This window comes from Carcharodon carcharias, chromosome 24 (assembly GCF_017639515.1).
Source record: "Carcharodon carcharias isolate sCarCar2 chromosome 24, sCarCar2.pri, whole genome shotgun sequence".
Classification (NCBI taxonomy): domain Eukaryota; kingdom Metazoa; phylum Chordata; class Chondrichthyes; order Lamniformes; family Lamnidae; genus Carcharodon; species Carcharodon carcharias.
The window spans coordinates 17533162-17559601 of NC_054490.1; the positions used below are offsets into that span (position 1 = coordinate 17533162).

Sequence of the window (26440 nt, forward strand, 5' to 3'; positions counted from 1 at the left end):
TCAAACACTCCCAGGACAGATACAGCACGGGTGTGTCTCCTGCTTTATACCCAGTGTCAGCTTCGAGCCAGGGCTGGTACAGTGCCGGTGTCTCTGCCCTGGTTATTGTTTCCTGATTCTTTCAGATGCCTCGGCCTAGCAGACTGTCTTCATACCTGGCTGTACATCTTGCTCCTCCGTCCAAGGCAGAGCCCTGACATTCCTGAGGACCTGTGCTGTGCTGCGGGGGAACCTCTGTAGAGAGCGGTGCATGTACTTCTCTCGAATCTCCAGAGCGGTGAGCAGCTTCTGCAGAATGGGCTGCAGCTCACTCCTGGCCACCTGGGGTAAGAGAAAAAAGACGGGGGAGAGAATGAGACAGGCAGCATTGAGAGAACGGGTGAGATGGTGAGAGGTAGTCAAAGAGGGGAGAGAGAAAAGGGGGAGTGCGAAAGAAACGGAGTTGGGGAGAGAGGCAGAAGCACAATAAGAGAGAGAGAGAGCCAGACAAGAGGGGGAAGGAGAGAGAAAGACAGAAACACAGATGGATAGAAAGATATATATATATATATAGTGAAAGAGGGGAGAGAGGGAAAGGAATGGGGGGAGAAAGATTGAGAGAAGGAAAGAAAAGAAGATGCAGAGAGAGGGAGAAGCACAGAGAGAGCCAGACAGCAGGGGGAGGTGGGGAGAAGAAGATAGAGAGATAAAGAGAAACAGAGGGAGAGAAAGAGGGGAGACAGATATAGAAGGAGTGGGGGCTAGGGAGAGAGAGAGAGGGAAAGAAAGGGAGATAGAGAAGGAGGAAGAAGCACACAAAGAGAGAGAAAGCGCCAGACAAGATTAAGAAGGAGAGAGAGAGAGAGAGAGAGGGAAAGAGGGGAGGGAGAGATAAAAAGAGTGTTTGGGTTCTGAAACGCAATTGTCACTAAGTGTACTACCTGGCTTGCCATATAGTCGTGTGACCTCTGCCAGGCAGGAATGTCTGGAGGCAGCTATGATACAAGCAGTTCAAGAAAACCTCTGACAGAGACAAGCACTGACAAAGCACCGCAGCCCGAGAGAGAAACAGCCAGGGAGACAGAGAGCCAGAGAAATGGAGCAATAGAGAGACAGAGAAAGAGTCTGTTAGATGAGAGAGTGATAGAGATAACGAGAAAGTAGTTCTGGAGAGAGACGGAGAAAGGAAAAGGAAGAGAGGAAAAAGAGGAGGAGGAGAGAGAGTAAAAGAGGGAAAGACAAACACAGAGCAAAGGGAAGAAGAGCGAGAGAACTTAGGAGAGCTGGGGATGGTCAGACAGAGAGAAGAGGGAAGGAGAGAGAGTGTGAAAGACAGACAGGGAGAAGTAAGTGAGAGAAGGGGACAGGCAGAGGGAGGAGGAGGGGAGTAAAAAAAAAGCCAGGGGGGAAGAGGATTCTAATAAAGTCTTCCCTAGGTGCAGGGAGGTGCCAGCGGACTGGAGAATTGCAAACATTAGGTCCTTGTCCAAAAAAGATTGTAAGGATAAGCCCAGCAATTACAGACCAGTCAGTTTAACTTCAGTGGTGGGCAAGATTCCAGAAACAATTATTTGGGATTCTAGAAACAGTTATTTGGAATAGAATTAGTACTCACATGGAAAAATACGGGTTGCTAAGGAAGAGCCAGCGTGGATTTCTAAAGGGGAAATCGTGTTTAACTACTTTTTGAGGAGGTAACAGAACAGCTAGATGAGGGTAATGCTGTTGATGTGGTGCACAGTGTTAAGATCCAATAGTTGTTTAGAAACAAAGAGTGAAACCTCAGACAGAGTTTTATTGCACGTCATTAAACTCTCCACTGGTCTCAGCTTTTATACAAACAAGTGGGTACTTAGTTTAATCAACCTAATAACTAGCAATTGAACTTCTTTAACTGTTTCCTTCCATAATGGACTTTCAAAAGGCATTAGATAAAGTGCCACACAACAGACTTGTGAGAAAAGTTATTGCACATGGAATAAAAGGGCCAGTAGCAATGTGGATACAAAATTGGCTGAAAAGTAGGAAGCAAAGAGTAATGGTGAATGGATTTTTTTGGGCTGGAGGGAGGTTTGTTGTGGAGTTCCTCACAGGTCGGTTTTGGGACCCTTGCTTTTCCTGATATATATTAATCATCTAGATCTTGGTGTGCAGGGGACAATTTCAAAGTTTTCAGGTGATACAAAGCTTGGGAGTGTTATAAACTGTGAGGAGGACAGTGTAGAACTTCCAAAAGAAATAGACAAGCTGGTGGAGTGGGCAGATAGGTGGTAGATGAAGTTCAATGTGCAGAAGTGTGAGGTGATGCATTTTGGTAGGAGGAACATGGACAGACAATATGAAATAAGGGGTGAAACTTTGAAGGGGGTGCAGGAGCAGAAAGACCTGGGTGTATATGTGCATAGATCATTGAAGGTGGCAGGACAAGTGGAGAGAGCATTTAATAAAGCATTTGGTATCTTGGGCTTTGTTAATATGAACAAGAACAAGGAGGTAATGCTGAAATTATATAAGATACTCGTTAGACCTCAGCTGGAATACTGTGTACAGTTCTGGACACCATATTATAGGAAGGATGTGAACACATTGGGGAGACTGCAGAAGATGTTTACAAAAATGGTTCAAGGATGAGAAACTTCAGTTATGAAGATAGATTGGAGAGGTTGGGACTGTTCTCCTTGGAGAGAAGAAGGCAGAGAGGAGATTTGATAGAGATGTTCGAAATCATGAGGGGGACGGTGAGAGTAGATCGGGAGAAGCTGATCCTGCTCGGAAAAGGATCAGGAACAAGAGGGCACAGATTTAAAGTGATTTGCAAAAGAAGCAAATATGTAAAATATGAAAAAAACTTTTTCACACAGCGAGCAGTTAGGGTTTGGAATGCACTGCCTGGAAGAGTGATGGAGGCAGGTTCAATCGAGGCATTCAAGAGGGTATCAGATGATTATTTGAATAGAAACAATGTGCAGGGGTATGGGGAAATGGAAGGGCAATGGCACTAGGTCATAATGCTCATTTGGAGAGCCTGTGCAGACACAATGGGCTCAATGGCCTCCTTCTGTGATGAAGAGAAAAAATTAGGGGGAAATAGGATGAGGAAGAGGAGGGAGGGATAGAGTGAAAGCTGAGTGGGGAGAAACAGAGAAGGTGGAGTGGGATCACGAGACAGAGAGAGAAGTAAGAAATAGACTGGGGTGTCAGCAAGGGGAGAATCAATGACAAAAGAAAGACCAGATGTGCAGGAACAAGCCTTTAGTAGTGATTTCAGTGTGTGTGTGTGTGAGCCCGGGTGTGAAGGAACACTCCTTTAATAGTGATTTCAGTGACTGTGTGAGAGACAGGGTGTGAAGGAACACTGCTTTCATAGAGATTTCAGTGTGTGTGTGTGTATGTGTGTGTGTGAGCCTGGATGTGAAGGAACATTCCATTAATAGTGATTTCAGTCTGTGTGAGCCTGGGTGTGAAGGAACACTCCTTTAATAGTGATTTCAGTGCGTGTGTGAGAGACAGTGTGTGAAGGAACACTGCTTTCATAGAGATTTCAGTGTGTGAGTGAGCCCGGGTGTGAAGGAACACAACGTTATTAGTGATTTCAGTGTGTGTGTGAGCCTGGGTGTGAAGGAACACTCCTTTAATAATGAATTCCGTGTGTGTGTGAGCCCGGTTGTGAAAAAACACTCCTTTAATAGAGATTTCAGTGTGTGTGTGTTTGAGCCCGGGTGTGAAGGAACACTCCTTTAATAGTGATTTCTGTGTGTGTGAGAGCCTGGGTGTGAAGGAACACTCCTTTATTAATGAATTCCATGTGTGTGTGAGCCCGGTTGTGAAAAAACACTCCTTTAATAGAGATTTCAGTGTGTGTGTGTGTGAGCCAAGGTGTGAAGGAACACTCCTTTAATAGTGATTTCTGTGTGTGTGAGAGTCTGGGTGTGAAGGAACACACCTTCATTAGTGATTTCATTGTGTGTGAGAGCATGGTTGTGAAGGAACACTCCTTTATTGGGGATTTCAGTGGGTGTGTGTGCCAGGGTGTGAAGGAACATTCCTTTAATAGTGATTTCAGTGTGTGTGAGCCCACGTGTGAAGGAACACTCCTTTATTAGTGATTTCAGTGTGTGAGTGAGCCCGGTGTGAAAAAACACTCCTTTAATTGTGATTTCAGTGTGTTTCTGAACCTGGGTGTGAAGGAACTTTCCTTTAATAGTGATTTCAGTGTGTGTGTCAGTCCGGGTGTGAAGGAACAATCCTTTAATAGTGGTTTCAGTATGTTTGAGTCCGGTTGTGAAGTAAAACTCCTGTCATATTGATTTTAGTACGTGTGTGTATGAGCCCGGGTGTGAAGAAACACTCCATTAATAGTGATTTCAGTGTGTGTGAGCCCGTGTGTGAAGGAACACTCCTTTAGTAGTGATTTCAGTTTGTGTGTGAGTCCGTGTGTGAAGGAACACTCCTTTAATACTGATTTCAGTGTGTGAGTTAGCCTGGGTGTGAAGGAACCCTCCTTTATTAGTGATTTCAGTGTGTGTGTGAGCCCGGGTGTGAAGGAACATTCCTTTATTAATGATTTCAGTGTGTGTGAGTCCAGGTGTGCAGGAACAGTCCTTTAATAGTGATTCAGTCTGTGTGAGAGCCTGGCTGTGAAGGTACACACCTTCGTTAGTGATTTCAGTATGTGTGAGAGCATGGTTGTGAAGGAACACTCCTTTATTGGGGATTTCAGTGTGTGTGTGCCAGGGTGTGAAGGAACATTCCTGTAACAGTGATTTCAATGTGTGTGAGCCCGCCTGTGAAGGAACACACCTTGATTCGTGATTTCAGTGCGTGTGTGAGCCCGGGTGTGAAAAAACACTCCTTTAATAGAGATTTCAGTGTGTGTCTGAACCAGGGTGTGAAGGAACTTTCCTTTAAAAGTGATTTCAGTGTGTGTGAGCCTGGGTGTGCAGGAACATTTCTTTAATAGTGATTTCAGTCAGTGTGAGCCTGCATGTGAAGGAACACTCCTTCATTAGAGATTTCAGTGTGTGAGTGTGTGCCCGGGTGTGAAGGAACTCTCCTTTAATTGTGATTTCAGTGTGTGTGTGCCAGTCCGGGTGTGAAGGAACACTCCTTTAATAGTGATTTCAGTATGTGTGAGCCTGGGTGCGCAGGAACATTCCTTTAATAGTGATTTCAGTGTGTGTGTGTGAGTCCGGGTGTGAAGGAACACTCCTTTAATAGTGATTTCAGTGTGTTTGAGCCCAGGTGTGAAGGAACACTCCTTTAATAGTGATTTCAGTATGTGTGTGTATGAGCCCGGCTGAGAAGGAACACTCCATTAATAGTGCTTTCAGTTTGTGTGTGAGTCCGGGTGTGAAGGAACACTCCTTTAATACTGATTTCAGTGTATGTGTTAGCCTGGGGGTGAAGGAACACTCCTTTATTATTAGTGATTTCAGTGTGTGTGTGAGCCCGGGTGTGAAGGAACATTCCTTTATTAATGATTTCAGTGTGTGTGAGTCCAGATGTGCAGGAACAGTCCTTTAATAGTGATTACAGTCTGTGTGAGCCTGGATGTGAAGGAACACTCCTTTATTAGTGAATTCCGTGTGTGTGTGAGCCCTGGTGTGAAAAAACACTCCTTTATTAGAGATTTCAGTGTGCGTGTGAGCCCGGGTGTGAAGGAACACTCCTTTAACACTGATTTCAGTGTGTGTGAGAGGCTGGGTGTGAAGGAACACACCTTCATTAGTGTTTTCAGTGTGTGTGAGAGCATGGTTGTGAAGGAACACTCCTTTATTGGGGATTTCAGTGTGTGTGTGTGTGCCAGGGTGTGAAGGAGCATTCCTTTAATAGTGATTTCAATGCGTGTGAGCCCGCGTGTGAAGGAACACTCCTTGATTAGTGATTTCAGTGTGTGTGTGAGCCCGGGTGTGAAAAAACACTCCTTTAATAGAGATTTCAGTGTGTATGTGTGTGAGCCCGGGTGTGAAGGAACACTCCTTTAATAGTGATTTCAGTGTGTGTGAGCCTGGGTGTGCAGGAACATTTCTTTAATAGTGATTTCAGTGTGTGTGTTAGCCCGCGTCTGAAGGAGCACTCCTTTAATAGTGATTTCAGTGTGTGTCTGAACCTGTGTGTGAAGAAACTTTCCTTTAATAGTGATTTCAGTGTGTGTGAGCCTGGGTGTGAAGGAACTCTCCTTTAATAGTTATTTCAGTGTATGTGAACCTGGGTGTGCAGGAACATTTCTTCATTCAGTCAGCGTGAGCACGCGTGTGAAGGAACACTCCTTCATTAGAGATTTCAGTGTGTGAGTGTGTGCCCGGGTGTGAAGGAACACTCCTTTAATTGTGATTTCAATGTGTGTGTGCGAGTCCAGGTGTGAAGGAACACTCCTTTAATAGTGATTTCAGTGTGTGTGAGCCTGGGTGCACAGGAACATTCCTTTAACAGTGATTTCAGTGTTGGTGTGTGAGTCTGGGTGTGAAGGAACACTCCTTTAATACTGATTTCAGTGTGTGAGTGAGCCTGGGTGTGAAGGAACACTCCTTTATTTGTGATTTCAGTATGTGTGAGTCCGGGTGTGCAGGAACAGTCTTTTAATAGTGATTTAAGTGTGTGTGTGTGAGTCCGGGTATGAAGGAACACTCCTTTAGTAGTGATTTCAGTATGTGTGTGTATGAGCCTGGCTGTGAAGGAACATTCCATTAATAGTGATTTCAGTGTGTGTGAGCTCGCGCGTGAAGGAACACTCCTTTAGTAGTGATTTCAGTTTGTGTGTGAGTCCGGGTGTGAAGGAACACTCCTTTATTAGTGATTTTAGTGTGTGTGTGAGTCCGGGTGTGAAGGAACACACCTTTAATACTGATTTCAGTGTGTGAGTGAGCCTGGGTGTGAAGGAACACTCCTTTATTTGTGATTTCAGTATGTGTGAGTCCGTGTGTGCAGGAACAGTCTTTTAATAGTGATTTAAGTGTGTGTGTGTGAGTCCGGGTGTGAAGGAACACTCCTTTAGTAGTGTTTTCAGAGTGTTTGAGCCCGGGTGTGAAGGAACACTCCTTTAATTGTGATTTCAGTGTGTGTGAGCCTGGGTGCGCAGGAACATTCCTTTAATAGTGATTTCAGTGTGTGTGTGTGAGTCCAGGTGTGAAGGAACACTCCTTTAATAGTGATTTCAGTATGTGTGTGTATGAGCCCGGATGTGAAGGAACATTCCATTAATAGTGATTTCAGTTTGTGTGTGAGCCCGGGTGTGAAGGAACATTCCTTTATTAATGATTTCAATGTTTGTGAGTCCAGGTGTGCAGGAACAGTCCTTTAATAGTGATTACAGTCTGTGTGAGCCTGGTGTGAAGGAACACTCCTTTATTAGTGAAATCCGTGTGTGTGTGAGCCCGGGTGTGAAAAAAACACCCCTTTAATAGAGATTTCAGTGTACGTGTGAGCCCGTGTGTGAAGGAACACTCCTTTAATACTGATTTCAGTGTGTGTGAGAGCCTGGGCGTGAAGGAACACACCTTCATTAGTGACTTCAGTGTGTGTGAGAGCATGGTTGTGAAGGAACACTCCTTCATTGGGGATTTCAGTGTTTGTGTGTGCCAGGGTGTGAAGGAACACTCTTTTAATAGTGATTTCAATGTGTGTACCCGCGTGTGAAGGAACACTCCTTGATTAGTGATTTCAGAGTGTGTGAGCCCGGGTGTGAAAAAACACACCTTTAATAGAGATTTCAGTGTGTATGTGTGTGAGCCCGGGTGTGAAGGAACACTCCTTTAATAGTGATTTCAGTGTGTGTGAGAGCCTGGGTGTGAAGGAACACACCTTCATTAGTGACTTCAGTGTGTGTGAGAGCATGGTTGTGAAGGAACACTCCTTCATTGGGGATTTCGGTGTTTGTGTGTGCCAGGGTGTGAAGGAACACTCCTTTAATAGTGATTTCAATGTGTGTACCCGCGTGTGAAGGAACACTCCTTGATTAGTGATTTCAGTGTGTGTGTGAGCCCGGGTGTGAAAAAAACACTCCTTTAATAAAGATTTCAGTGTGTATGTGTGTGAGCCCGGGTGTGAAGGAACACTCCTTTAGTAGTGATTTCAGTGTGTGTGAGCCTGGGTGTGAAGGAACACTCCTTTAATAGTGAATTCAGTGTGTGTGAGCCTGGGTGTGCAGGAACATTTCTTTATTCAGTCAGTGTGAGCAAGCGTGTGAAGGAACACTCCTTCATTAGAGATTTCAGTGTGTGAGTGTGTGCCTGGGTGTGAAGGAACACTCCTTTAATTGTGATTTCAATGTGTGTGTGCGAGTCCAGGTGTGAAGGAACACTCCTTTAATAGTGATTTCAGTATGTGTGAGCCTGGGTGCGCAGGAACATTCCTTTAATAGTGATTTCAGTGTGCGTGTGGGAGAGTCAGGGTGTGAAGGAACACTCCTTTAATAGTGATTTCAGTGTGTTTGAGCCCGGGTGTGAAGGAACACTCCTTTAATAGTGATTTCAGTGTGTATGAGCCCGGGTGTGAAGGAACACTCCTTTAATAGTGCTTTCAGTTTGTGTGTGAGTCCGGGTGTGAAGGAACACTCCTTTAATACTGATTTCAGTGTGTGAGTTAGCCTGGGTGTGAAGGAACACTCATTTCTTAGTGATTTCAGTGTGTGTGTGAGCCCGGGTGTGAAGGAACACTCCTTTATTAGTGATTTCAGTGTGTGTGTGAGCCCGGGTGTGAAGGAACATTCCTTTATTAGTGAATTCCGTGTGTGTGTGAGCCCGGGTGTGAAAAAACACTCCTTTAATAGAGATTTCAGTGTGCGTGTGAGCCCGGGTGTGAAGGAACACTCCTTTAATAGTGATTTCAGTGTGTGTCTGAACCTGGTGTGAAGGAACACTCCTTTAATACTTATTTCAGTGTGTGTGAGCCCGCGTGTGAAGGAACACTCCTTTATTAGCGATTTCAGTGTGTGTGTGAGCCCGTGTGTGAAAAAACACTCCTTTAATAGAGATTTCAGTGTGCGTGTGAGCCCGGGTGTGAAGGAACACTCCTTTAATACTGATTTCAGTGTGTGTGAGCCCGCGTGTGAAGGAACACTCCTTTATTAGCGATTTCAGTGTGTGCGTGAGCCCGGGTTTGAAAAAACACTCCTTTAAAAGAGATTTCAGTGTTTATGTGTGTGAGCCCGGGTTTGAAGGAACACTCCTTTAATAGAGATTTCACTGTGTGTGTGCGTGAGCCCGGGTGTGAAGGATCACTCCTTTAATACTGATTTCAGTGTGTATGAGAGCCTGTGTGTGAAGGAACACACCTTCATTAGTGATTTCATTGTGTGTGAGGGCATGGTTTTGAAGGAACACTCCTTTATTGAGGATTTCAGTGTGTGTGTGTGCCAGGGTGTGAAGGAACATTCCTTTAACAGTGATTTCAATGTGTGTGAGCCCGCGTGTGAAGGAACACTCCTTGATTAGTGATATCAGTGTGCCTGTGAGCCCGGGTGTGAAAAAACACTCCTTTATTAGAGATTTCAGTGTGTATGTGTGTGAGCCCGCGTGTGAATGAACACTCCTTTAATAGTGATTTCAGTGTGTGTCTGAACCTGGTGTGAAGGAACACTCCTTTAATAGTGATTTCAGTGTGTGTGAGCCTGGGTGTGAAGGAACACTCCGTTATTAGAGATTTCAGTGTGTGAGTGTGTGCCCGGGTGTGAAGGAACTCTCCTTTAATTGTGATTTCAGTGTGTGTGTGTGAGTTGGGGTGTGATGGAACTCTCCTTTAATAGTGATTTCAGTGTGTGTGAGCCTGGGTGTGCAGGAACATTCCTTTAAGAGTGATTTCAGTGTGTGTGTGTGAGTCCGGTGTGAAGGAACACTCCTTTAATAGTGATTTCAGTGTGTTTGAGCCCGGGTGTGAATAAACACTCCTTTAATAGTGATTTCAGTATGTGTGTGTATGAGCCCGGCTGTGAAGGAACATTCCATTAATAGTGATTTCTGTGTGTGTGAGCCCGCGTGTGAAGGAACACTCCTTTAGTAGTGATTTCAGTTTGTGTGTGAGTCCGGGTGTGAAGGAACACTCATCTAATACTGATTTCAGTGTGTGAGTTAGCCTGGGTGTGAAGGAACACTCCTTTAATACTGATTTCAGTGTGTGTGAGCCCACGTGTGAAGGAACACTCCTTTATTAGCGATTTCAGTGTGTGTGTGAGCCCGGGTTTGAAAAAACACTCCTTTAAAAGAGATTTCAGTGTTTATGTGTGTGAGCCCGGTGTTGAAGGAACACTCCTTTAATAGAGATTTCACTGTGTGTGTATGAGAGCCTGGGTGTGAAGGAACACACCTTCATTAGTGATTTCATTTTGTGTGAGGGCATGGTTGTGAAGGAACACTCCTTTATTGAGGATTTCAGTGTGTGTGTGTGCCAGGGTGTGAAGGAACATTCCTTTAATAGTGATTTCAATGTGTGTGAGCCCGCATGTGAAGGAACACTCCTTTAATAGTGAGTTCAGTGTGTGTGAGAGCCTGGGCGTGAAGGAACACACCTTCATTAGTGATTTCATTTTGTGTGAGAGCATGGTTGTGAAGGAACACTCCTTTATTGGGGATTTCAGTGTGTGTGTATGCCAGGGTGTGAAGGAACATTCCTTTAATAGTGATTTCAATGTGTGTGAGCCCACGTGTGAAGGAACACTCCTTGATTAGTGATATCAGTGTGTGTGTGAGCCCGTGTGTGAAAAAACACTCCTTTATTAGAGATTTCAGTGTGTATGTGTGTGAGCCTGGGTGTGAAGGAACACTCCTTTAATAGTGATTTCAGTGTGTGTCTGAACCTGAGTGTGAAAGAACTTTCCTTTAATAGTGATTTCAGTGTGTGTAAGTCTGGGTGTGCAGGAACATTTCTTTAATAGTGATTTCAGTCAGTGTGAGCCTGCATGTGAAGGAACACTACTTCATTAGAGATTTCAGTGTGTGAGTGTGTGCCTGGCTGTTAAGGAACACTCCTTTAATTGTGGTTTCAGTGTGTGTGTGCGAGTCCGGGTGTGAAGGAACACTCCTTTAATAGTGATCTCAGTGTGTGTGAGACTGGGTGTGAAGGAACACTCCTTTAATAGTGATTTCACTGTGTGTGTGTATGAGCCCGGGTGTGAAGCAGCACTCCATTAATAGCGATTTCAGTGTGTGTGAGCCCGCGTGTGAAGGAACACTGCTTTAGTAGTGATTTCAGTTTGTGTGTGAGTCCGGGTGTGAAGGAACACTCCTTTAATACTGATTTCAGTGTGTGAGTTAGCCTGGGTGTGAAGGAACACTCGTTTCTTAGTGATTTCAGTGTGTGTGTGAGCCCGGGTATGAAGCACATTCCTTTATTAATGATTTCAGTGTGTGTGAGTCCAGGTGTGCAGGAACAGTCCTTTAATAGTGATTTCAGTCTGTGTGAGCCTGGGTGTGAAGGAACACTCCTTTAATAGTGATTTCAGTGGGTGTGTGTGTGAGCCTGGTTGTGAAGGAACACTCCTTTAAGAGTGATTTCATTGGGTGTCTGAACCTGGGTGTGAAGGAACTTTCCTTTAACAGTGATTTCCGTGTGTCTGTGAGCCCGGGTGTGAAAAAACACCCCTTTAATAGAGATTTCAGTGTTCGTGTTAGCCCGGGTGTGAAGGAACACTCTTTTAATACTGATTTCAGTGCGTGTGAGAGCCCGGGTGTGAAGGAACACACCTTCATTAGTGACTTCAGTGTGTGTGAGAGCATGGTTGTGAAGGAACACTCCTTTATTGGGGATTTCAGTGTTTGTGTGTGCCAGGGTGTGAAGGAGCATTCCTTTAATAGTGATTTCAATGTGTGTGAGCCCGCGTGTGAAGGAACACTCCTTGATTAGTGATTTCAGTGTGTGTGAGTCCAGGTGTGCAGGAACAGTCTTTTAATAGTGATTACAGTCTGTGTGAGCCCGAGTGTGAACAAACACTCCTTTAATAGAGACTTCTGTGTGCGTGTGAGCCTGGGTGTGAAGGAACACTCCTTTAGTACTGATTTCAGTGTGTGTGAGTCCAGGTGTGCAGGAACAGTCCTTTAATAGTGATTTCAGTCTGTGTGAGCCTGGGTGTGAAGGAACACTCCTTTAATAGTGATTTCAGTGGGTGTGTGTGTGAGCCTGGTTGTGAAGGAACACTCCTTTAAGAGTGATTTCATTGGGTGTCTGAACCTGGGTGTGAAGGAACTTTCCTTTAACAGTGATTTCCGTGTGTCTGTGAGCCCGGGTGTGAAAAAACACCCCTTTAATAGAGATTTCAGTGTTCGTGTTAGCCCGGGTGTGAAGGAACACTCTTTTAATACTGATTTCAGTGCGTGTGAGAGCCCGGGTGTGAAGGAACACACCTTCATTAGTGACTTCAGTGTGTGTGAGAGCATGGTTGTGAAGGAACACTCCTTTATTGGGGATTTCAGTGTTTGTGTGTGCCAGGGTGTGAAGGAGCATTCCTTTAATAGTGATTTCAATGTGTGTGAGCCCGCGTGTGAAGGAACACTCCTTGATTAGTGATTTCAGTGTGTGTGAGTCCAGGTGTGCAGGAACAGTCTTTTAATAGTGATTACAGTCTGTGTGAGCCCGAGTGTGAACAAACACTCCTTTAATAGAGACTTTTGTGTGCGTGTGAGCCTGGGTGTGAAGGAACACTCCTTTAGTACTGATTTCAGTGTGTGTGAGTCCAGGTGTGCAGGAACAGTCCTTTAATAGTGATTTCAGTCTGTGTGAGCCTGGGTGTGAAGGAACACTCCTTTAATAGTGATTTCAGTGGGTGTGTGTGTGAGCCTGGTTGTGAAGGAACACTCCTTTAAGAGTGATTTCATTGGGTGTCTGAACCTGGGTGTGAAGGAACTTTCCTTTAACAGTGATTTCCGTGTGTCTGTGAGCCCGGGTGTGAAAAAACACCCCTTTAATAGAGATTTCAGTGTTCGTGTTAGCCCGGGTGTGAAGGAACACTCTTTTAATACTGATTTCAGTGCGTGTGAGAGCCCGGGTGTGAAGGAACACACCTTTATTAGTGACTTCAGTGTGTGTGAGAGCATGGTTGTGAAGGAACACTCCTTTATTGGGGATTTCAGTGTTTGTGTGTGCCAGGGTGTGAAGGAGCATTCATTTAATAGTGATTTCAATGTGTGTGAGCCCGCGTGTGAAGGAACACTCCTTGATTAGTGATTTCAGTGTGTGTGAGTCCAGGTGTGCAGGAACAGTCTTTTAATAGTGATTACAGTCTGTGTGAGCCCGAGTGTGAACAAACACTCCTTTAATAGAGACTTCTGTGTGCGTGTGAGCCTGGGTGTGAAGGAACACTCCTTTAGTACTGATTTCAGTGTGTGTGAGCTTGCGTGTGAAGGAACACTCCTTTATTTGCGATTTCAGTGTGTGTGTGAGCCCGGGTGTGAAAAAACACTCCTTTATTAGAGATTTCAGTGTGTATGTGTGTGAGCCTGGGTGTGAAGGAACACTCCTTTAATAGTGATTTCAGTGTGTGTGAGAGCCTGTGTGTGAAGGAACACTCATTTGTTATTGATTTCGTTGTGTTTCTGAGCCCGGGTGTGAAGGAACACTCCTTTAATAGTGATTTCAGTGTGTGTGAGCACGGGTGTGAAGGAACGCTCCTTAATGGAGATTTCACTATGTGTGTGTGTGAGCCCGGGTGTGAAGGAACACTCCTTTAATAGTGATTTCAGTGTGTGTGAGCCCACGTGTAAAGGGACACTCCTTTAATATTGATTTCAGTGTCTGTGTGTCCGGGTGTGAAGGAGCACTCCTTTATTAGTGATTTCAGTGTGTTTGAGCCCGGGGGTGAAGGAACACTCCTTTAATATTGATTTCAATATGTGTGTGTATGAGCCTGGGTGTGAAGGAACATTCCATTAATACTGATTTCAGTGTGTGAGTTGGCCTGGGTGTGAAGGAACACTCCTTTAATACTGATTTGAGTGTGTGAGTGAGACTGGGTGTGGAGGAACATTCCTTTATTAATGATTTCAGTGTGTGTGAGTCCAGGTGTGCAGGAACAGTCCTTTAATAGTGATTTAAGTCTGTGTGAGCCTGGGTGTGAAGGAACACCTCTTTAATAGTGATTTCAGTGGGTGTGTGTGTGAGCCTGGGTGTGAAGGAACACTCGTTTAATAGTGATTTCAGTGTGTGTGAGCCCGCGTGTGCAAGGACACTCCTTTAGTAGTCGTTTCAGTGTGTGTGCGAGTCCGGGTGTGAAGGAACACACCTTTAGTACTGATTTCAGTGTGTGAGTGAGCCTGGGTGTGAAGGAACACTCCTTTATTAGTGATTTCAGTGTGTGTGAGTCCGGGTGTGCCGGAACAGTCTTTTAATAGTGATTTAAGTGTGTGTATGTAAGTCCGGGTGTGAAGGAACACTCCTTTAATAGTGTTTTCAGTGTGTTTGAGCCCGGGTGTGAAGGAACAATCCTTTAATATTGATTTCAGTATGTGTGTGTATGATCCCGGGTGTGAAGGGACACTCCATTAATAGTGATTTCAGTGTGTGTGTATGAGCCCGCTTGTGAAGGAACACTCCTTTAGTAGTGATTTCAGTTTGTGTGTGAGTCTGGGTGTGAAGGAACACTCCTTTAATACTGATTTCAGTGTGTGTGTGAGCCCGGGTGTGAAAGAACATTCCTTTATTAATGATTTCAGTGTGTGTGAGCCCGCGTGTGCAAGGACACTCCTTTAGTAGTCGTTTCAGTGTGTGTGCGAGTCTGGGTGTGAAGGAACACACCTTTAGTACTGATTTCAGTGTGTGAGTGAGCCTGGGTGTGAAGGAACACTCCTTTATTAGTGATTTCAGTGTGTGTGAGTCCGGGTGTGCCGGAACAGTCTTTTAATAGTGATTTAAGTGTGTGTATGTAAGTCCGGGTGTGAAGGAACACTCCTTTAATAGTGTTTTCAGTGTGTTTGAGCCCGGGTGTGAAGGAACAATCCTTTAATATTGATTTCAGTATGTGTGTGTATGATCCCGGGTGTGAAGGGACACTCCATTAATAGTGATTTCAGTGTGTGTGTATGAGCCCGCTTGTGAAGGAACACTCCTTTAGTAGTGATTTCAGTTTGTGTGTGAGTCTGGGTGTGAAGGAACACTCCTTTAATACTGATTTCAGTGTGTGTGTGAGCCCGGGTGTGAAAGAACATTCCTTTATTAATGATTTCAGTGTGTGTGAGTCCAGGTGTGCAGGAACAGTCCTCTAATAGTGATTTCAGTCTGTGTGAGCCTGGGTGTGAAGGAACACTCCTTTAATAGTGATTTCAGTATGTGTGTGTATGAGCCCGGGTGTGAAGGAACACTCCTTTTATAGTGATTTCAGTGTGTGTGTGTATGAGCCCGGGTGTGAAGGAACACTCCATTAATAGTGATTTCAGTGTGTATGTGAGCCCGGGTGTGAAGCATAATTCCTTTTTTAATGATTTCAGTGTGTGTGAGTCCAGGTGTGCAGGAACAGTCCTTTAATAGTGATTTCAGTCTGTGTGAGAGTCTGGGTGTGATGGAACACTCCTTTATTAGTGAATTCCGTGTGCGTGTGAGCCCGGGTGTAAAAAAACACTCCTTTAATAGAGATTTCAGTGTGTGTGTGTGTGTGTGTGAGCCTGGGTGTGAAGGAACACTCCTTTATTAGTGAATTCCGTGTGTGTGTGAGCCCGGGTGTGAAAAAATACTCCTTTAATAGAGATTTCAGTGTGTGTGTGTGTGAGCCCGGGTGTGAAGGAACACTCCTTTAATACTGATTTCAGTGTGTGTGAGAGCCTGGGTGTGAAGGAACACACCTTCATTAGTGATTTCAGTGTGTGTGAGAGCATGGTTGTGAAGTAACACTCCTTTATTGAGGATTTCAGTGTGTGTGTGTGCCAGGGTGTGAAGGAACATTGCTTTAATAGTGATTTCAATGTGTGTGAGCTCGCGTGTGAAGGAACACTCCTTGATTAGTGATATCAGTGTGTGTGAGCCCGCGTGTGAAAAAACACTCCCTTAATAGGGATTTCAGTGTGTATGTGTGTGAGCCCGGGTGTGAAGGTACACTCCTTTAATAGTGATTTCAGTGTGTGTCTGAACCTGGGTGTGAAGGAACTTTTCTTTAATAGTGATTTCAGTGTGTGTGAGCCTGGGTGTGCAGGAACATTCCTTTAATAGTGATTTCAGTGTGTGTATGTGAGTCCGGGTTTGAAGGAACACTCCTTTAATAGTGATTTCAGTATGTGTGTGTATGAGCCCGGATGTGAAGGAACATTCCATTAATAGTGATTTCAGTGTATGTGATCCCGCGTGTGAAGGAACACTGCTTTAATAGTGATTTCAGTGGGTGTGTCTGTGAGCCTGGATGTGAATGAACACTCCTTTAATAGTGATTTCACTGTGTGTGAGAGCCCGGGTTTGAAGGAACACTCCTTTAATAGTGATTTCAGTATGTGTGTGTATGAGCCCAGGTGTGAAGGAACATTCCTTTTATAATGATTTCAGTGTGTGTGTGTATGAGCCCGGGTATGAAGGAACACTCCATTAATAGTGATTTCAGTGTGTGTGAGCCCACGTGTGAAGGAACAATCCTTTAGTAGTGATTTCAGTTTGATTGTGAATCCGGGTGTGAAGGAACACTCCTTTAATACTGATTTCATCAGTGTGTGAGTTAGCCTGGGTGTGAAGGAACACTCATTTCTTAGTGATTTCAGTGTGTGTGTGAGCCCGGGTGTGAAGGAACATTCCTTTAATAATGATTTCAGTGTTTGTGAGTCCAGGTGTGCAGGAACAGTCCTTTAATAGTGATTACAGTCTGTGTGAGCCCGGGTGTGAAAAAACACCCCTTTAATAGAGATTTCAGTGTGCGTGTGTGCCCGGGTGTGAAGGAACACTCCTTTAATACTGATTTCAGTGTGTGTGAGAGCCTGGGTGTGAAGGAACACACCTTCATTAGTGACTTCAGTGTGTGTGAGAGCATGGCTGTGAAGGAACACCCCTTTATTGCTGATTTCAGTGTTTGTGTGTGCCAGAGTGTGAAGGAACATTCCTTTAATAGTGATTTCAATGTGTGTACCCGCGTGCGAAGGAAAATTCCTTGATTAGTGATTTCAGTGTGTGTGTGAGCCCGGGCGTGAAAAAACATTCCTTTAATAGAGATTTCAGTGTGTATGTGTGTGAGCCCGGGTGTGAAGGAACACTACTTTCATCGTGATTTCAGTGTGTGTGTGAGCCTGGGTGTGCAGGAACATTTCTTTATTCAGTCAGTGTGAGCACGCGTGTGAAGGAACACTCCTCCATTAGAGATTTCAGTGTGTGAGTGTGTGCCCAGGTGTGAAGGAATACTCCTTTAGTTGTGATTTCAATGTGTGTGTGCGAGTCCAGGTGTGAAGGAACACTCCTTTAATAGTGATTTCAGTGTATGTGAGCCTGGGTGCGCAGGAACATTCCTTTAATAGTGATTTCAGTGTGTGTGTGTGAGTCCGGGTGTGAAGGAACACTCCTTTAATAGAGATTTCAGTGTGTTTGAGCCCGGGTGTGAAGGAACACTCCTTTAATAGTGATTTCAGTATGTGTGTGTATGAGCCCGGCTGTGAAGGAACATTCCATTAATAGTGATTTCAGTGTGTGTGAGCTCGCGTGTGAAGGAACACTCCTTTAGTAGTGATTTCAGTTTGTGTGTGAGTCTGGGTGTGAAGGAACACTCCTTTATTAGCGAATTCCGTGTGTCTGTGAGCCCGGGTGTGAAAAAACACCCCTTTAATAGAGATTTCAGTGTTCGTGTTAGCCCGGGTGTGAAGGAACACTCTTTTAATACTGATTTCAGTGCGTGTGAGAGCCCGGGTGTGAAGGAACACACCTTTATTAGTGACTTCAGTGTGTGCGAGAGCATGGTTGTGAAGGAACACTCCTTTATTGGGGATTTCAGTGTTTGTGTGTGCCAGGGTGTGAAGGAGCATTCCTTTAATAGTGATTTCAATGTGTGTGAGCCCGCGTGTGAAGGAACACTCCTTGATTAGTGATTTCAGTGTGTGTGTGAGCCCGGGTGTGAAAAAACACTCCTTTATTAGAGATTCCAGTGTGTATGTGTGTGAGCCCGGGTGTGAAGTAAGTCTCCTTTAATAGTGATTTCAGTGTGTGTTAGCCTGGGTGTGCAGGAACATTTCTTAATCCAGTCAGTGTGAGCACGCGTGTAAGGAACACTCCTTCATTAGAGATTTCAGTGTGTGAGTGTGTGCCCGGGTGTGAAGGAACACTCCTTTAATTGTGATTTCAATGTGTGTGTGCGAGTCCGGGTGTGAAGGAACACTCCTTTAATAGTGATTTCAGTGTGTGTGAGAGCCTGTGTGTGAAGGAACACTCATTTGTTATTGATTTCGTTGTGTTTCTGAGCCCGGGTGTGAAGGAACACTCCTTTAATAGTGATTTCAGTGTGTGTGAGCACGGGTGTGAAGGAACGCTCCTTAATGGAGATTTCACTATGTGTGTGTGTGAGCCCGGGTGTGAAGGAACACTCCTTTAATAGTGATTTCAGTGTGTGTGAGCCCACGTGTAAAGGGACACTCCTTTAATATTGATTTCAGTGTCTGTGTGTCCGGGTGTGAAGGAGCACTCCTTTATTAGTGATTTCAGTGTGTTTGAGCCCGGGGGTGAAGGAACACTCCTTTAATATTGATTTCAATATGTGTGTGTATGAGCCTGGGTGTGAAGGAACATTCCATTAATACTGATTTCAGTGTGTGAGTTGGCCTGGGTGTGAAGGAACACTCCTTTAATACTGATTTGAGTGTGTGAGTGAGACTGGGTGTGGAGGAACATTCCTTTATTAATGATTTCAGTGTGTGTGAGTCCAGGTGTGCAGGAACAGTCCTTTAATAGTGATTTAAGTCTGTGTGAGCCTGGGTGTGAAGGAACACCTCTTTAATAGTGATTTCAGTGGGTGTGTGTGTGAGCCTGGGTGTGAAGGAACACTCGTTTAATAGTGATTTCAGTGTGTGTGAGCCCGCGTGTGCAAGGACACTCCTTTAGTAGTCGTTTCAGTGCGTGTGCGAGTCCGGGTGTGAAGGAACACACCTTTAATACTGATTTCAGTGTGTGAGTGAGCCTGGGTGTGAAGGAACACTCCTTTATTAGTGATTTCAGTGTGTGTGAGTCCGGGTGTGCCGGAACAGTCTTTTAATAGTGATTTAAGTGTGTGTATGTAAGTCCGGGTGTGAAGGAACACTCCTTTAATAGTGTTTTCAGTGTGTTTGAGCCCGGGTGTGAAGGAACAATCCTTTAATATTGATTTCTTTATGTGTGTGTATGATCCCGGGTGTGAAGGGACACTCCATTAATAGTGATTTCAGTGTGTGTGTGTGAGCCCGCTTGTGAAGGAACACTCCTTTAGTAGTGATTTCAGTTTGTGTGTGAGTCTGGGTGTGAAGGAACACTCCTTTAATACTGATTTCAGTGTGTGTGTGAGCCCGGGTGTGAAAGAACATTCCTTTATTAATGATTTCAGTGTGTGTGAGTCCAGGTGTGCAGGAACAGTCCTTTAATAGTGATTTCAGTCTGTGTGAGCCTGGGTGTGAAGGAACACTCCTTTAATAGTGATTTCAGTATGTGTGTGTATGAGCCCGGGTGTGAAGGAACACTCCTTTTATAGTGATTTCAGTTTGTGTGTGTATGAGCCCGGGTGTGAAGGAACACTCCATTAATAGTGATTTCAGTGTGTATGTGAGCCCGGGTGTGAAGCATAATTCCTTTTTTAATGATTTCAGTGTGTGTGAGTCCAGGTGTGCAGGAACAGTCCTTTAATAGTGATTTCAGTCTGTGTGAGAGTCTGGGTGTGATGGAACACTCCTTTATTAGTGAATTCCGTGTGCGTGTGAGCCCGGGTGTAAAAAAACACTCCTTTAATAGAGATTTCAGCGTGTGTGTGTGTGTGTGAGCCTGGGTGTGAAGGAACACTCCTTTATTAGTGAATTCCGTGTGTGTGTGAGCCCGGGTGTGAAAAAATACTCCTTTAATAGAGATTTCAGTGTGTGTGTGTGTGAGCCCGGGTGTGAAGGAACACTCCTTTAATACTGATTTCAGTGTGTGTGAGAGCCTGGGTGTGAAGGAACACACCTTCATTAGTGATTTCAGTGTGTGTGAGAGCATGGTTGTGAAGTAACACTCCTTTATTGAGGATTTCAGTGTGTGTGTGTGCCAGGGTGTGAAGGAACATTGCTTTAGTAGTGATTTCAATGTGTGTGAGCTCGCGTGTGAAGGAACACTCCTTGATTAGTGATATCAGTGTGTGTGAGCCCAGGTGTGAAGGTATACTCCTTTAATAGTGATTTCAATGTGTGTCTGAACCTGGGTGTGAAGGAACTTTCCTTTAATAGTGATTTCAGTGTGTGTGAGCCTGGGTGTGAAGGAACACTCCTTTAGTAGTGATTTCAGTTTGTGTGTGAGTCCGTGTGTGAAGGAACACTCCTCTAATACTGATTTCAGTGTGTGAGTTAGCCTGGGTGTGAAGAAACACTTGTTTCTTAGTGATTTCTGTGTGTGTGTGAGCCCGGGTGTGAAGGAACATTCCTTTATTAATGATTTCAGTGTGTGTGAGTCCAGGTGTGCAGGAACAGTCCTTTAATAGTGATTTCAGTCTGTGTGAGCCTGGGTGTGAAGGAACACTCCTTTAATTGTGGTTTCAGTGTGTGTGTGTGCGAGTCCGGGTTTGAAGGAACACTCCTTTAATAGTGATTTCAGTGTGTGTGTGTGTGAGCCTGGGTGTGAAGGAACACTCCTTTAAGGGTGATTTCAGTGGGTGTCTGAACCTGGGTGTGAAGGAACTTTCCTTTAATAGTGATTTCAGTGTGTTTGAGCCCGGGTTTGAAGGACCACTCCTTTAATAGTGATTTCAACATGTGTGTTTATGAGCCCGGGTGTGATGGAACGCTCATTTAATAGTGATTTCACTGTGTGTGTGTATGAGCCCGGGTGTGAAGGAACACTCCCTTAATAGTGATTTCAGTGTGTGTGAGCCCGCGTGTGAAGGAACACTCCTTTAGTAGTGATTTCAGTTTGTGTGTGAGTCCGGGTGTGAAGGAACACTCCTTTAATACTGATTTCAGTGTGTGAGTTAGCCTGGGTGTGAAGGAACACTCCTTTATTAGTGATTTCAGTGTGTGTGTGAGGCCGGGTGAGAAGCTACATTCATTTATTAATGATTTCAGTGTGTGTGAGTCCAGGTGTGCAGGAACTGTACTTTAGTAGTGATTTCAGTATGTGTGTGAGCCCGGGTGTGAAAAAACACTCCTTTAATAGAGATTTCAGTGTGTGTATGTGTGAGCCCGGGTGTGAACGAACACTCCTTTAATAGTGATTTCTGTCTGTGTGAGAGCCTGCGTGTAATGGAACACACCTTCTTTAGTGATTTCAGTATGTGTGAGAGCATGGTTGTGAAGGAACACTCCTTTATTGGGGATTTCAGTGTGTGTGTATGCCAGGGTGTGAAGGAACGTTCCTTTAATAGTGATTTCAATGTGTGTGAGCCCGCGTGTGAAGGAACACTCCTTGATTAGTGATATCAGTGTGTGTGTGAGCCCGGGTGTGAAAAAACACTCCTTTATTAGAGATTTCAGTGTGTATGTGTGTGAGCCCGGGTGTGAAGGAACTCTCCTTTAATAGTGATTTCAGTGTGTGTCTGAACCTGAGTGTGAAAGAACTTTCCTTTAATAGTGATTTCAGTGTGTGTGAGTCTGGGTGTGCAGGAACATTTCTTTAATAGTGTTTTCAGTCAGTGTGAGCCTGCATGTGAAGGAACACTCCTTCATTAGAGATTTCAGTGTGTGAGTGTGTGCCTGGCTGTTAAGGAACACTCCTTTAATTGTGGTTTCAGTGTGTGTGTGCGAGTCCGGGTGTGAAGGAACACTCCTTTAATAGTGATCTCAGTGTGTGTGAGCCTGGGTGCGCAGCAACATATCTTTAATAGTGATTTCAGTGTGTGTGTGTGAGTCCGGGTGTGAAGGAACACTCCTTTAATAGTGATTACAGTGTGTGTGTGTGTGTGAGCCCGGGTGTGAAAAAACACTCCTTTATTAGAGATTTCAGTGTGTATGTGTGTGAGCCCTGGTGTGAAGGACCACGCTTTTAATAATGATTTCAGTGTGTGTCTGAACCTGAGTGTGAAAGAACTTTCCTTTAACAGTGATTTCAGTGTGTGTGAGCTTGGGTGTGCAGGAACATTTCTTTAATAGTGATTTCAGTCAGTGTGAGCCTGGGTGTGAAGCAACATTCCTTTAATAGTGATTTCAATGTGTGTGTGAGCCCGGGTGTGAAGGAACACTCCTTTAATACTGATTCAGTGTGTGTGTGAGCCCGGGTGTGAAGGAACACTCCTTCATTAGAGATTTCAGTTGTTGAGTGTTTGCCCGGGTGTGGAGGAACACTCCTTTAATTGTGATTTCAGTGTGTGTGTGCCAGTCCGGGTGTGAAGGAACATTCCTTTATTAGTGATTTCAGTGTGTGTGAGTCCTGGTGTGCAGGAACCGTCCTTTAATAGTGATTTCAGTCTGTGTGAGCCTGGGTGTGAATGAACACTCCTTTAATAGTGAATTCATTGGGTGTGTGCATGAGCCTGGATGCGAAGGAACAATCCTTTAATGGTGATTTCAATGTGTGTGAGAGCCCGGGTTTGAAGGAACACTCCATTAATAGTGATTTCAGTGTGTGTGTGTGTTTGAGCCCGGGTGTGAAGGAACACTCCATTAATAGTGATTTCAGTGTGTGTGAGCCCGCGTGTGAAGGAACCCTCCTTTAGTAGTGATTTCAGTTTGATTGTGAGCCCGGGTGTGAAGGAACACTCCATTAATACTGATTTCAGTGTGTGAGTTAGCCTGGGTGTGAAGGAACACTCATTTCTTAGTGATTTCAGTGGGTGTGTGTGTGAGCCTGGCTGTGAAGGAACACTCCTTTAAGAGTGATTTCAGTGGGTGTCTGAACCTGGGTGTGAAGGAACTTTCCTTTAACAGTGATTTCAGTGTGTGTGTTTCCGGGTGTGCAGGAACATTCATTTAATAGTGATTTCAGTGTGTGTGTGTATGAGCCCGGGTGTGAAGGAACACTCCTTTAATAGTGATTTCAGTGTTTGTGTGTGAGCCCGCATGTGAAGGAACACTCCTTTAGTAGTGATTTCAGTTTGTGTGTGAGTCCGGGTGTGAAGGAACACTCCTTTAATACTGATTTCAGTGTGTGAGTTAGCCTGGGTGTGAAGGAACACTCGTTTATTAGTGATTTCAGTGTGTGTGTAGGCCCGGGTGTGGAGGAACATTCCTTTATTATTGATTTCCGTGTGTGTGAGTCCAGATGTGCAGGAACAGTCCTTTAATAGTGATTTCAGTCTGTGTGAGCCTGGGTGTGAAGGAGCACTCCTTTAACAGTGAATTCGTTGGGTGTGTGCATGAGCCTGGATGTGAATGAACACTCCTTTAATGGTGATTTCAATGTGTGTGAGAGCCCGGGTTTGAAGGAACACTCCTTTAACAGTGATTTCAGTATGTGTGTGTATGAGCCCGGGTGTGAGGGAACACTCCTTTAATAGTGATTTCAGTGTGTGTGTGTTTGAGCCCGTGTGTGAAGGAACACTCCATTAATAGTGATTTCAATGTGTGTGAGCCCCCGTGTTAAGGAACACTCCTTTAGTAGTGATTTCAGTTTGATTGTGAGTCCGGGTGTGAAGGAACACTCCTTTAATACTGATTTCAGTGCGTGAGTTAGCCTGGGTGTGAAGGAATACTCATTTCTTAGTGATTTCAGTGTTTGTGTGAGCCCGGGTGTGAAGGAACACACGTTTATTAGTGATTTCAATGTGTGTGTGAGCCCGGGTGTGAAGCAACATTCCTTTATTAATGATTTCAGTGTGTGTGAGTCCAGGTGTGCAGGAACAGTCTTTTAATAGTGATTTCAGTATGTGTGAGAGCCTGGGTGTGAAGGAACACTCCTTTATTAGTGAATTCCATGTGTGTGTGAGCCCGGGTGTGAAGGAACACTCCTTTAATAGTGAGTTCAGTGTGTGTGAGAGTCTGGGTGTGAAGGAACACACCTTCTTTAGTGATTTCAGTATGTGTGAGAGCATGGTTGTGAAGGAACACTCCTTTATTGGGGATTTCAGTGTGTGTGTATGCCAGGGTGTGAAGGAACATTCCTTTAATAGTGATTTCAATGTGTGTGAGCCCGCGTGTGAAGGAACACTCCTTTAATAGTGATTTCAATGTGTGTGAGCCCGCGTGTGAAGGAACACTCCTTGATTAGTGATATCAGTGTGTGTGTAAGCCCGGTTATGAAAAAACATTCCTTTATTTGAGATTTCAGTGTGTATGTGTGTGAGCCCGGGTGTGAAGGAGCACTCCTTTAATAGTGATTTCATTGTGTGTCTGAACCTGAGTGTGAAAGAACTTTCCTTTAATAGTGATTTCAGTGTGTGTGAGTCTGGGTGTGCAGGAACATTTCTTTAATGGTGTTTTCAATCAGTGTGAGCCTGCATGTGAAGGAACACTCCTTCATTAGAGATTTCAGTGTGTGAGTGTATGCCTGGCTGTGAAGGAACACTCCTTTAATTGTGGTTTCAGTGTGTGTGTGCGAGTCCGGGTGTGAAGGAACACTCCTTTAATAGTGATCTCAGTGTGCGTGAGCCTCAGTGCGCAGCAACATACCTTTAATAGTGATTTCAGTGTGTGTGTGTGAGTCCGGGTGTGAAGGAACACTCCTTTAATACTGATTTCAGTGTTTGTGTGTGAGTCTGGGTGTGAAGGAACACTCCTTTAATAGTGATTTCAGTGTGTGTGTGTATGAGCCCGCGTGTGAAGGAACACTCCTTTAATAGTGATTTCAGTGTGTGTGTAAGCCCGCGTGTGAAGGAACACTCCATTAATAGCGATTTCAGTGTTTGTGTGTGAGTCTGGGTGTGAAGGAACACTCCTTTAATAGAGATTTCACTGTGTGTGTGTATGAGCCCGAGTGTGAAGGAACACTCCATTAATAGTGATTTCAGTGTGTGTGAGCCCGCGTGTGAAGGAACACTCCTTTAGTAGTGATTTCAGTGTGTGTGTGAGTCCGGGTGTGAAGGAACACTCCTTTAATACTGATTTCAGTGTGTGTGTTAGCCTGGGTGTGAAGGAACACTCGTTTCTTAGTGATTTCAGTGTGTGTGTGATCCTGGGTGTGAAGGAACATTCCTTTAATAGTGATTTCAATGTGTGTGAGCCCGCGTGTGAAGGATCACTCATTGATTAGTGATATCAGTGTGTGTGTGAGCCCGGGTGTGAAAAATCACTCCTTTATTTGAGATTTCAGTGTGTATGTGTGTGAGCCCGGGTGTGAAGGAACACCCCTTTAATAGTGATTTCAGTGTGTGTCTGAACCTGAGTGTGAAATAACTTTCCTTTAATAGTGATTTCAGTGTGTGTGCGTCTGGGTGTGCAGGAACATTTCTTTAATAGTGTTTTCAGTTAGTGTGAGCCTGCATGTGAAGGAACACTCCTTCATTAGAGTTTTCAGTGTGTGAGTGTGTGCCTGGCTGTGAAGGAACACTCCTTTAATTGTGGTTTCAGTGTGTGTGTGCGAGTCCGGGTTTGAAGGAACACTCCTTTAATAGTGATCTCAGTGTGTGTGAGCCTGGGTGCGCAGCAACATACCTTTAATAGTGATTTCAGTGTGTGTGTGTGAGTCCGGGTGTGAAGGAACACTCCTTTAATAGTGATTTCAGTGTGTGTGTGTGTGAGCCTGGGTGTGAAGGAACACTCCTTTAAGAGTGATTTCAGTGGGTGTCTGAACCTGGGTGTGAAGGAACTTTCCTTTAATAGTGATTTCAGTGTGTTTGAGCCCGGGTTTGAAGGACCACTCCTTTAATAGTGATTTCAGCATGTGTGTTTATGAGCCCGGGTGTGAAGGAACACTCATTTAATAGTGATTTCACTGTGTGTGTGTATGAGCCCGGATGTGAAGGAACACTCCATTAATAGTGATTTCAGTGTGTGTGAGCCCGCGTGTGAAGGAACACTCCTTTAGTAGTGATTTCAGTTTGTGTGTGAGTCCGGGTGTGAAGGAACACTCCTTTAATACTGATTTCAGTGTGTGAGTTAGCCTGGGTGTGAAGGAACACTCATTTCTTAGTGATTTCATTGTGTGTGTGAACCCGGGTGTGAAGCAACATTCATTTATTAATGATTTCAGTGTTTGTGAGTCCAGGTGTGCAGGAACTGTCCTTTAATACTGATTTCAGTGTGTGTGAGAGCCCGGGTGTAAAGGAACACTCCTTTATTAGTGATTTCAGTGTGTGTGTCAGCCTGGGTGTGAAGCAACATTCATTTATTAATGATTTCAGTGTGTGTGAGTCCAGGTGTGCAGGAACAGTCCTTTAATTGTGATTTCAGTATGTGTGTGAGCCCGGGTGTGAAAAAACACTCCTTTAATAGAGATTTCAGTGGGTGTGTGTGTGAGCCCGGGTGTGAAGGAACACTCCATTAATATTGATTTCTGTGTGTGTGAGAGC

At 44.6% G+C, this 26440-nt stretch overlaps 1 long non-coding RNA gene across 1 annotated transcript in view; it reads right to left on the bottom strand.

Annotated features, from left to right (window-relative positions):
- Window positions 1-210: 210 nt before the first annotated feature.
- LOC121269405 overlaps window positions 211-26440 on the bottom strand; it is a 112549-nt gene continuing 86319 nt past the window's right edge. The window contains exon 3 of the long non-coding RNA XR_005941359.1: window positions 211-321. This is a non-coding gene — a long non-coding RNA (uncharacterized LOC121269405). The remainder of the gene's footprint in view (window positions 322-26440) is intronic.